Here is a 10,859-nt window from a genome sequence, read left to right on the forward strand (position 1 = left end):
TGTGTGTGTGTGTGTGTGTGTGTGTGTGTGTGTGTGTGTATGTATGTATATATATATATATATACATACAGCGGGTAAAATAAGTATTGAACACGTCACCATTTTTCTCAGTAAATATATTTCTAAAGGTGCTGTTGACATGAAATTTTCACCAGATGTCGGTAACAACCCAAGTAATCCATACGTACAAATAAAACAAAACAAATAAGTTCAGAAATTAAGTTATGTGTAATAAAATTGAATGACACAGGGAAAAAGTATTGAACACATGAAGAAAGGGAGGTGCAAAAAGGCATGGAAAGCCAAGACACCAGCTGAAATCTATCAGTAATTAGAAAGCAATCCTGCCCCTCGTCAGTGGAAATTAATATTAGCTGGTTCAGTCCCAACTGATGGCCTATAAAAAGGTGTCTCATGACCAACGTGTCACACTAGAAACATTTCATGATGGGTAAAAGCAAAGAGCTTTCTCAAGACCTTCACAACCTTATTGTTGCAAAACATACTGATGGCATTGGTTACAGAAGGATTTCTATACTTCTGAATGTTCCAGTGAGCACTGTTGGGGCCATAATCCGGAAGTGGAAAGAACACCATTTCACCATAAACTGGCCACAACCAGGTGCTCCTCGCAAGAATTCTGACAGAGGAGTGAAAAGAATTATCAGAATAGTTGTCCAAGAGCCAAGGATCACTTGTGGAGAGCTTCAGAAAGACCTGGAATCATTTTCAAAGAAAATAAGTACAATAATTAATACACTCAACCGCCGTGGCCTATGCACGCTCACCACACAAGGCTCTATTGCTGAAGAAAAAGCATGTTGAAGCTCATTTAAAGTTTGCTGCACAACATTTAGACAAGCCTGTGAAACACTGGGAGAATATAGTCAGATGAGACAAAAATTGTACTCTTTGGATGCCATAACACACACCATGTTTGGAGGTCAAATGGCACTGCACATCACCCCAAAAAATAATGGTGTAGCACTGGCAAAATTCAAATAATTGAAGGAAGGATTAGTAAATTTCCTACTATAAATATATCAAAACTTAATTGTTGATTAGTAATATGCGTTGCTAAGAACTTCATTTGGACAACTTTAAAGGCGATTTTCTCAATATTTAGATTTTTTTGCACCCTCAGATTCCAGATTTTCAAGTAGTTGTATCTCGACCAAATATTGTCCTATCCTAACAAACCATACATCAATGGAAAGCTTATTTATTCAGATGATGTATAAATCTCAATTTTGAAAAATTGACCCTTATGACTGATTTGTGGTCCAGTTAATGCCAGTATGAACTGTAATAAAAGAAAGAAATATCCCCTTGTTTACTTCATTTCTTCTTTATTTCTATTTTCATTTATTATTATTTTGCCTATGATGATAATCTGATACATTTTTTAATTTATTATGATATAAACACTTTTGTATTTAAAGTTAAGTAAATCTTGTAAAAGAAATAAAATAAAAATCAAATTTCAAATCAATACTAGTAATTTCACTTAGACATTATAAATTTCTCTTGCAAATCATTATTGATTTTTTTTTTATTCATGATACGCACATACATACATAATGGTTTTATAATCATTATATACACAGTGTTTAAATATATATATATATATATGTATATATACAGTGTATTATATATGTTAGGACAAAATATTTTTAAAGTAATGTTTATGGAACGTTCTTATAACTTTATTAATATATGATATACATTCTCATAACATTGTGGAAAAACGTCTTATGATGTTGTTTGTACTTGATGAAGGTTTTTGTAACCTTTAAATAATGTTATAATCACAAGACGAAAACTGGACATTTTAGCTTTCTTAGAATAATATAAATAAACCTTAAATATCCTGTTTTTGATCAGGACCAAAATGTGAAACCGATGTGATTACTCAGCAAACGTCTCGTCATTTTGCTTCCAGTTCTTCCTGTTACCATGGACACTTTTGGCAGTTTATTCTACAGTGTGTGTGTGTGCGTGTGTGTGGTGTGTGTGCGCGCGTGTGGTGTGTGTGCGCGCGTGTGTGTGTGTGTGTGTGTGTGTGTCTACCAGGATGATGAAGATGAAACAAGGGTGGACATTCCAGCGAGACAATGATCCCAAACACAGCCATGGAAACTCCCAATTGGTTTCAGAGAAAGAAAGTAAAGCTGCTAGAATGGCCCATCCAATCACCTGACTTGGAAAGAACTAAAGATTAGAGTTATAGAAGAGGCCCACAGAACCTTCAAGATTTGAAGACTGTTTGCGTCTTGAAGCTGTCATTACCAACAAAGTATTAAATACATTTATTTATTATTAAATACTGTAGATTTGAAACTCCCAGTCTAACACCCGTGTGAGTGTGTGTGTGTCCGTGTGCGTGTGCGTGTGAGTGTGAGTGAGTGTGCGTGTGCGTGTGCTTGTGAGTGTGTGTGAGTGTGAGTGTGTGTGCGTGTGCGCGTGCGCGTGCGCGTGTGCGTGTGCGTGTCAAGTCAAGTCAAGTCATAGACCTGTAATAGTGTTTGCAGCTTCCTTCAGCCACCCAACAGGCCCCTGTAACTCAAACATTCAGCAGATGGTTTAGCTATTTAAATGCCAGAATTATACAACCACGTCACACACTAGAGTCTATCTAGCTGAAATCTCTGACAAAATACTGCAATATTCAAATAAAGTGATAATGTCTGAGTGATCTGCATTATATTTTTTTTAAACTAAAGGTATTTTTTGAAGCAGATGGACTTCTGAGAAAGTTAAGAGAGCGAATCGAACACTCTAGTGCTTATCGAGTGACTTTCTTTATGCTTTGGTTTTCTTCAGCATAGTTTTCACACTATGTATATGGGAAGGTTAAGGAGAGTGCTGACCCGCATCTGTTCGCTGTGAGAGATGAGCCGTGCTGAACAGAAGCAATGACATGTTTATGGTCAGGTGTTGAGGAATGGACCGTACCAAATGGTTCCCCAGGTGAGTTTAGTGTTATTGGGTGAGATGCTCAGAGAAGTGTTTCATCACAAACATCTGTTCACTCTTTCTCTCATTCTCCACTTGATACAGTTGTTTCTCATCATGTTCATCACAGCAGTCTTACCTTCTTTGTTTAACAGGGTTTTAATATATTGATGTGAATAAAAATTGTACCCCCCCCCTCCCCCCCACAAGTGCTTCATGTGGTAACATCAAAAAAATGTAACTAGGAAATCAAAGCCATCTGACTGTATACTGCAACCAGGTCCCTTACCTTTTTAAAATGTAAATTTAGAGACCGTTGTGCCGCCATGGGTCTCTGTGTCTCTTGAATCATTCCCATGCCACCACTTGCTACAAGGTGAGCTGGCTAACAGAACCAGAAGGGCATTTCCGGAAGGCGATAGAGGTGCTTTATGTGGCGTTCCTGTAGTTCAAACATAGAATATGACGCTATACAAGGTCATTGATTCGAGTCCCAGAGAATTAACTGATAAAATGTGAACCTTGAATGCATGTACTGTAAGTGGCTTTGGAGAACAAAGTTGTTCAAAAATACAGAGGAAGGGAAGAAATAGTTGAGGAATATCAAAAGGGCGGCCTTGCCTATATTGTAAAATATGTGGTCAGGTTTATTTCTGTCGATCATGTTACACGGCAACAAGATTTCTGTTTTGTTTAGTTTTTGTACTTGAGTGCCTGTATTGAATGTACACTGTACTGAGTGAATCAACTCTTAAAAGCAAACTTAAGAAAACTGCATTAATAATCTTTTGTCATGCTTTGAAGTACACTTATTTTGATGTGTTGACTAGCATACTGGACATCTGTGATATGAGCAACATTCGTTATAATGTTAACTATAGCATGCTTTTCAAAAATAAATTCTAAGTTCATATATTTTAAATGTACAGAATTGCTAATTCATCATTACAAATGTGTAATTACAAATTTATTTAAATACAAGTTTCAATAGAAATTACACTAAAGTATATTTTAATTGACTATAAATGCTTGTCGGTACATTCGGCAGCACACTTGTTGTTGCATGTTTCATGGTACGTGTTTCAAATATAATAGAAATATTAGCAAAATTACATGTAAAGAAATATGTCCTACATACGGGATTGAAAGGTTTCAGCTAACTGCTTTCAATAGAAATCTAAGCTTTTTTAACTATTTATTTAAACTTTAAAATACTTTATTACTTTTATTACTCTTCCACAATTCATTCATGTTTAAAACTTGGTATTTTGTGCTTTTTGACAAACAGGGTCACTATGAATTTTTGTTATAAGCAAAGAGCTGTGTAAAAAAACATCAGTGTGTGTATAATGACAGATTTTTCAGCTTTTTGACTGTATTACTTTACTTTACTTTACTTGACTTTACTTTACTGTATGCATGTACTGTAACATCAGCAAGTTACCATGGCTGTTATCAGAAGTAATCAAACCTGGCAGCACTGCTGACTCAGGCTGGAAATCTCTGTGGGAACTGCAGTGATAAGTAGATAAAAGAGAATCAAACCACTAACCACAACGAGAGCCAACAGGAAGACAATTAAATCTGAACCGTGGAGCCTGAAGATACAAGAAGGAAGTCCCAGTGCGCTGAAGTCCCAATTGGGACATCAAGTCAAAGCTTTCTTTGTTCCCTAGTTGGTTTCCTTAGTTACTGTTTATTGTCACCTGTGTCTTGTTCAGTTCCCTTGCTAATGGCAATGTGGTTAGTGTTTGTACTTCTCCTGGTTTTCTCCTGAGTGAATCCTTTTTAGTTTTTTTTTTTTTTTTTTACTAACTTGTAATGTAACTGACTGCTCAAGTAAGGAGCTTAAATTATTTTTTTTTACCCGACGATTCTATATCAGAAGTAGCTTGTCGCTTGACAAATTACAGTTTCAAAGTAGTTTCCCCTACACTAGTGTAAAGTGGATCCTCTTGGAAAAAAAAAAAAAAAAAAAGTAAATTTTTTGCATAATTTTTTTAAAGGGTACTTCAGTGTATGGCTACTTTAAAGAATATACTTAAGTGCAAACAGAATGCATTTTTTTTCCTAGTTATATGTTAATTGATTAAATAAAAATGTATTACAGTTAATTTATGTATTAAATGCCATTATCTGGACTTTAGAGTGCTGGGCTTTATGTGGACTTTAGAGTTTATCTTTATATGTAATTGCATAATTGTATTGTCTTTAAAATATGGTTCAAATGTACTGCTGAACACTCTTTTAAAAAAAAAGGTACAAAAGTTGTCACTGGGCTGGGGTGGTACCTTTTCAAAAGGTACATGTTTTACCTTATTCAACCCTATAATGGGAGCCTATATTAGTAACTTAAAAGTTATATATTAGTATCTAAAATGCAGTACATTTGTGAACACATCAAAATAAATATTCAAAATATGTTTAAAAAACACATAAGATTTGAAGTACACTGCTAGTGCAAATACAGTACAGTTAAACAATTATTTTTCACAAAGTGAATAAAGAAACAAATTTGACAATAATGTTAATTGTAAATTACAATACAAAACAAATTAGTTCGTATTCACTAATCTGCTATCACTAATTTTATCCTTTAAAACTCATATTTGATAATCAAAATTATATATTTAAAGGTTTTTCCCCCATGAAAATTATTTCTTTGTTTTAAAATGGCTTGAATGTAACTCTATACCCTTACCTCACCGAGTATACATGAATATGCTAATATCAGAATCAGAATCAGAATCAGAATCAGAATGAACTTTATTGCCAGGTATGTTTACACATACGAGGAATTTGTTTTCGTGACAGAAGCTTCCACAGTGTAACAGAATGACAGTGACAGAACAAAAAAACTGTATATTAAAAATATACAAATCGGCAATTGTATGTACAGGTATATTATGTGCAAATTGAAATGTAGACTGAGTATGTGTGTTAGATAAATAAGTGTATGAGTGAATAAATAGTGTGTGTTCCACAGTTATTGTCAAGTGTTCATGAGATGGATTGCCTGAGGGAAGAAACTGTACCGATGAGTGTGGTGTCATCTGCAAACTTCAGGAGCTTGACAGAGGGGTCTTTAGAGGTGCAGTCGTTGGTGTACAGGGAGAAGAGCAGTGGGGAGAGGACGCAGCCCTGAGGAGCTCCAGTGCTGATCGTATTAGTCCCCGCCTCCACTCAATCTGCTCCACAAAGCGTCCGGTTATAGGAAGCTCTACTGTACAATTAAACTTTTATTTACATTGCGTCTACTGCTTTGTTATAATAAGAGGATACTTGCAGAAGTCAGTGCTGAACAAAACCTAAACTTTTTGAGTGCTAAGTGTATTCTGACTAACTGAAAAACTTCTGATTGGCCATCGCATTCAAGAAATAAACAGATATGCCTGTGAACGTTGGGTTACATGTTTGTGATGACAGGAAATAGGCGATCTTGAGACTGTCTTTGGTACAGTTTTAAAGAGAAAATGCTTAACAATGGTGTTAACTGATGAATTAGCACACTGTTTGTCTTTAGGCATATTACAAACACCAGAGTCACATGTAAACAATATTAAAAACTTAATGTTCACCACAAGGGGTCTTTAAATAATTCAGCGTATGATCATTTAAATAAATACTAAAGCCATAACTGTACACTTCTGCCATGATTTACTCACCCTCATTTTTGAGTGTACTGTCCCTTTAAATGTACAGAAATGCTGTATAATCCTCTATCAGTCCATCTCTTTTTCTCTCTCTTTCAGGCAGATGTTTTGTCTAGGGTTCAGGGCAGTTCTCCCACAGAGTGTTTACTTTCTGTTTCCTGTGGGCGCTTTTGTGTCCCTCGAAGTGCAGCCGATGCATCAGGAGCCTCCTCTTACTGGAACACATTTGCAGATAAGAGCCTCCTCACGCCTATGTTTACAATAAACACCCAAATAATGTAAACTACAAGCTTTCACAAGAGACTACATTTGGTGAAATCACATTCTTTGAGGGTGCATTTCACAGGTTCTGTGCACTTTGTTTGAATACTAATATTTCTTTAAATCCTCCAGGTGGCGCAACAGTTTCCTCAGTTTCCTTTCTCAAGAACTCTGTACATCATCAGTGGGTTTATGAAAGTCTCCACTTTTTTCTATGTAAGAGCGATGCTTGTGGATGTAAGTGCAATCTCGTATTTTTTATAGGAACTATTCCTTTAATTGTCATGTATTCATTATCATTGGCTGAGCGCTCCTTCACACCAACAAATCTGTTTTATCAGTTTGCACACTGATATATTGAAGCTGTCATTCAGAGTCTTATTTTCCATGACACACAGTCACTTCTGTTTTTTTACACCAGTCTTTCTGTCCTGTCATTAGTCAATGTAGACAGGAAGGACCGTGTCGCTGGCGATGTTAAAGAGCCCTCATGTAGGAGACTTCAGCAGGTGTTTTCTGTATTCAGAAGAACTTAAGACAAAATCCATACACAAACCCAAACACACAGAGACATACACAAGATGGCCATTCCACATGTTATAGCCTGGCACTCTCTCTCTCTCTCCTGCTACACATCAGATCCAAGAACATATATTTCTCACAGTAATATTTCTTTCAAAGTCTCTCATTATTGAGCCAAAGGCAGCAGGACTTGGTTTATGCTTTGTTGACAGTCTGGTAGCCAATCAGTGTCACTGTGCAGAGCCAGATGTTTTGGCAGCTGGTTTATATGTTAAATACCTTCCATGCGTCGGTCTTTATGAGCTGTTTGCACTGAAACGTGTCCAGTACCCTGGTACATTTGGTCATGCGTCCATCAGCCTTGCTTTCACTTGCAGTCTGAATCTGTGTTGACGTACTGCTGACAGATTAGATGCATTTTCTCTGGATTTCACAAACTTTAAAATAGTAATTTTGTGAAAAATAGCTGTCAAAATGTTTTCTGACTGAATATTTTTAAATGCTGCGAGGGAAAGTCTTTAGTGTTTCCAGTCTTCAGAAATCAATCTGATATGCTGCTTTACTGCTCATGAAACATTTTGAATTATTATCAATGTTAAAAATGAGTTTTGCTGCTTGAATTTTTTCTTTTTTGTGAAATCCCTGACACTTGTTTTCAGGGTTCTTTGATGAATAGCAAGTTCAAAAGAACAACATTTGTTTTAAGTCTTTATACTGTCACTTTTGATCAATCAAATGCACCTATGCTGAACAAAAGTATTATTTTCTTTCAAAAATAAAAATCTTACTGACCCCAAACTTTTAAATACACAGTATAGTGTTTTTGACAGTATTAGATACATAATATTAATGCACTGCTATATAATGCTATAATAAATACTGGTCACACTTTAGTTTAGTTTAATGTCCAATTCTCACTATTAACTATGACTTTTGCCTCAATAAACTCTGCTTTATTAATAGATAGTAAGTAGTTGTTAAGTTTAGGTATATGGTAGAGTTAATATATAGAATATAGTCATGCAGAATAAGACATTAATACTGTATGTACTTTATAAGTACTAATAAATAGCCAATATGATATGCATGCTAATAAGCAACTAGTTAAAGTGAGAACTGGTCCCTAAACTAAAGTGTTACCTAAATACTGCTTTATACACATATCCAAAGGAAGCCTTAGGTAAAAATATTGCAAAACCAATGAAAAACATGTACTATATTCACATTCCTCAGGCTTTAAAGGAAAACAGAAAAGCAGCAAGGCACACATCTCATTTTCAGTGTGTGCAGTGTTCAGTTCTCCCCCTTCAACTCCTATAACCCTGCGACCAATGAGGAACTCTCAGCCTGTGATGTTAGGATCCATGCCAGCAAGTTCGGTGCCGACAGGGAAAACACGTTGAGAGCAGATCAGAGTCTGGACGCGCTCTCGCCGCTGTGTCCCGCTGAACTCCTGTGAATGACAGACACACAGCAGACGGACACTAATCTCTCCAGAGTCCAACACGGCTGTCTGGGTGAGTTTGCTCTCACTCTTCATGTCCTCAGCTTAATATGGGATGACTTTTACCTGTAAGAAATGTTAATCTCACACTCAGATATTGGTACATCTAATGCACTTCTTGAATGGAGACTTTTTCTGAGAAAGTTTGACATTAACACTTAGAAAGCTTGGCTTTTTTTTTTTTTTTTGTCAATAAGAGTTTTACATAAGTTGTTCATTATGATACAAGGTGAAATGTACATCGTTATGTTGTTTTGTTACATAGTGAGTTTTAGAATAACTGTATAGTTTAAGTGTGTCCCCAAAAGTCACTTAAGTCACACTTAAAAATGTCAGTTGTTATTGCAAACACTTGCAATGTTAGTGGATCATGTCTATAGTTAATGTGATTCTCTACACCTGTGTATACACGTAAAAAAAAATACTAGCAGTTTCTGAAAAAAAAAAAAAAAAGTTTCAAAATACTATAAATCCTTCACCATTTTTTCCCCTCGTTGTAGTCTATGTGAATTGAAATCATATATCCACTACAAATCAACAAAACACCAGCTGTTTAAAAGTCATTGAAGCAAAAAATGATTATGAAAATTAGTTAAGAGACAATCCTGCATCATAGATGCTTGCTTTGTTATTTAGAATCTAGTACATTTTGAAGTGTGAAGAATGTGAAGAACACTGCAAATCGTTTATTCTGATGAACACACGGAATATGTGGATGTCACATGCAATATACTGTAAGAGGTATATCATGTGGTCACTTTTCCAATTATTCCACATTCTCATGTATAATTACTCCTAATCAACATAAATGTGACGTTTATTCCGGTCGGATGTCTTTGATCCAATGCTGTGGTTAAATTCCCAGAATGGGAAAAGTGTCCCAGTGAATGCATGGTGTGCAACAATGCCCTTGAGGATGAATGAAGCCTCGGTTTCATGAGGTTAATGAATAGACTTTTGCGCTTTATTAAGTTTATCATGTATTAAGGGTGAGGTGTATTAGAGGGTGTTGCTTTCTATAAAGCCCCTTCCTGCTGTCTTTTTTCTGAACTATGACTGGTATGATCAGTTTTTTTAATAGCTTCCCCTCCCTCTCTCTGTCTCCACCCTCCAGATGTGTTAGATTCAGTGCTTTAAATGGTCATCTGCAGGTTAGGTGCTGCTCTTTATTGTGTTTCAGAGCTGGTGTGATCAGAGGACAGCAACAGGCTCTTTCATGTCTTATCTGTATTTGTTCAGAATCTTGTGAGCGAGTCAATGAACACAGTTGTTTCCTCTTGTTATGTGTAGACAAATCTATACAAAGTGTTTGTGCAGCTGGCTGAAATTACATTTAACTAGACGCCTCACTACCAGTTTGTGTTTTCTGACAGGGCAGAGCATTTTTGGGGCTTGATTACATTGTTTTACCTGAGGCAGAACCACACATCATACAGAGCATGTTTAACCCTCATACCCTCATCTTCAACGGTTTGTTGAAGAACAGTCATACTACTACAACTTTTTTTTTTTTTACATAACACAGCATAAACAACAATCATCTGGTCTTCACCAGCTTCTATAATTATACAACTCTATGTCTCGGATAACACATAACAGATTTTGTTGTTATTATTTATCCAAAAGCAAAGGAAGCCAAAATGCTGAAACCATGACTGAGCCTCGTTCTGCTCCCTGGTTTCCCTGTCGTGAATCAGAACAACATGAATTCGGATGCATCAACAAGGAAGGTTGTTGTTGTCGTCAGTCTGAATAGAATTATAAGGCCATTTCTGAACAATTTGAAACCAATCATTCTTTATTTTCTGCATTCTTCGGGATGATTTACAAACAGAACACTGATGAAAATTGAAAATTCCTGTCAGGAGCAGAAGTCTTTAAAAATTCACACCTTGGTGTGTGTGTGTGTGTGTGTGAGAGAGAGCGAGAGAGAGAGAGAGAGAGAGAGAGAGAGAGAGAGAGAG

General features: G+C 36.1%; 1 protein-coding gene across 1 annotated transcript in view; it reads left to right on the forward strand.

The window, feature by feature from the left end:
- The first annotated feature begins 8,805 nt into the window (after nt 1-8,805).
- The window catches only part of LOC107657357 (myosin light chain kinase, smooth muscle-like), a 43,021-nt gene continuing 40,967 nt past the window's right edge, over nt 8,806-10,859 (forward strand). The window contains exon 1 of the mRNA XM_016445399.1: nt 8,806-8,908. The gene's annotated coding sequence lies outside the window, so the exon portion shown is untranslated. The remainder of the gene's footprint in view (nt 8,909-10,859) is intronic.

The sequence above is a fragment of the Sinocyclocheilus anshuiensis genome, unplaced genomic scaffold (assembly GCF_001515605.1).
Source record: "Sinocyclocheilus anshuiensis isolate Anshui unplaced genomic scaffold, SAMN03320099.WGS_v1.1 scaffold355, whole genome shotgun sequence".
Classification (NCBI taxonomy): domain Eukaryota; kingdom Metazoa; phylum Chordata; class Actinopteri; order Cypriniformes; family Cyprinidae; genus Sinocyclocheilus; species Sinocyclocheilus anshuiensis.